Source organism: Corvus brachyrhynchos, unplaced genomic scaffold, assembly GCF_000691975.1.
Source record: "Corvus brachyrhynchos isolate BGI_N302 unplaced genomic scaffold, ASM69197v1 scaffold106, whole genome shotgun sequence".
Classification (NCBI taxonomy): Eukaryota; Metazoa; Chordata; class Aves; order Passeriformes; family Corvidae; genus Corvus; species Corvus brachyrhynchos.
Genome location: NW_008238834.1, coordinates 2,488,539 through 2,489,676, shown reverse-complemented (window position 1 = coordinate 2,489,676; position 1,138 = coordinate 2,488,539). Strand labels below are relative to the sequence as shown.

At 46.8% G+C, this 1,138-nt stretch overlaps 1 long non-coding RNA gene across 1 annotated transcript in view; it reads right to left on the bottom strand.

Moving 5' to 3' along the window:
• Nucleotides 1-1,132, bottom strand: part of LOC108447663 — a 42,534-nt gene extending 41,402 nt beyond the window's left edge. Inside the window, exon 1 of the long non-coding RNA XR_001863331.1 lies at nt 430-1,132. This is a non-coding gene — a long non-coding RNA (uncharacterized LOC108447663). The remainder of the gene's footprint in view (nt 1-429) is intronic.
• Nucleotides 1,133-1,138: the final 6 nt, after the last annotated feature.

Sequence of the window (1,138 nt, the reverse complement as noted above, 5' to 3'; positions counted from 1 at the left end):
GGAAGACGAGTCGGGCAGAAAACGAATCACTGCCCTCGCTTGCAAAAGCTTATTTTCTATTTAATATTGCACACACTAAAATACACCTAAAGGTAAAAAAGGAAAAAAAAAATCACTTCAGCCTGGCAGGGTGACCAATATTATTTAACGATATTATTTAGAGACAACTGACAAGAAAGAAGTATCACCTTTAATAATACAATTTAATAAAGAAACGGTTTCTCGGGAAAGTGCTTGTTTTCCGATCAAACCCCTGCCGTGCTATACCACAAAAATTAACGCGCACAATAAACTTCCAAGTCACAGTCAGTTCACCCACGCCGGCAGAGCGGATCGCTACAGCCAGTGTTTTGCCGTACCCCCAGCACTGCAAATTCTTCACCTCCCGTTCACCTTGCCTGGAAAGACCGAAAGAAAAGCCGTGCCTACCCCAGGAGCGACAGCACCGCGCATCAGCAGGTTTGGGCTCGGGTTCTGTCGGGAGGGCTCATGCCTGTTGGCTGCCGAGAGCCCGGCTCTGCTCTAGTCCAGCCCTTTGCCGCAGATGACTCTTTCTGTACAAACTGATGATGACAGATATCCAGCTGATAACCTCTGGTGAACGAAGTTATTTTAATTTCCAGTCACTTTCCTGCTAAGTACCATATCAGTTTGTACACAGCTGAGATAAGAGAGTTGAGGAGCGGGGGGGTAATAAGAAAGAAACGGAGGAAAAATGCCTACCGCCAGCTGTTGGGATGGACACATCCCACAGCTTGCCTTGGCTTCACCTGACGGTTGGGGCAACTCAAGGAGGAGCCACATTTTTTCATCTCGGATAGCTCAGATTTTGACGAGCAAAAACTAAGGAGATTTGAGGGAGGGATACGTTCGCCTGGTTGCTTAGGGCGAAAGCCAAACACACATCCCCGCGGGCCGCTGTCAGGGGACGTTCGCTCACATGCCGGGAGGCGCGGAGAAAAACCTTACAGAAAATGAAAATTCACCAAAAAAAAAAAAAAAAAAAAAAAGTATTATCTGGGAAGGAGGGAAGAGTGTGTATTGTTTCTGGGTGAAAAATAAATTTTAAAAAAAGGAAGAAAAAAGGCTGGAGTATCTGGCAGGGCGAACCCTCACTGCTCTTCTCCGCTCCCCGAGC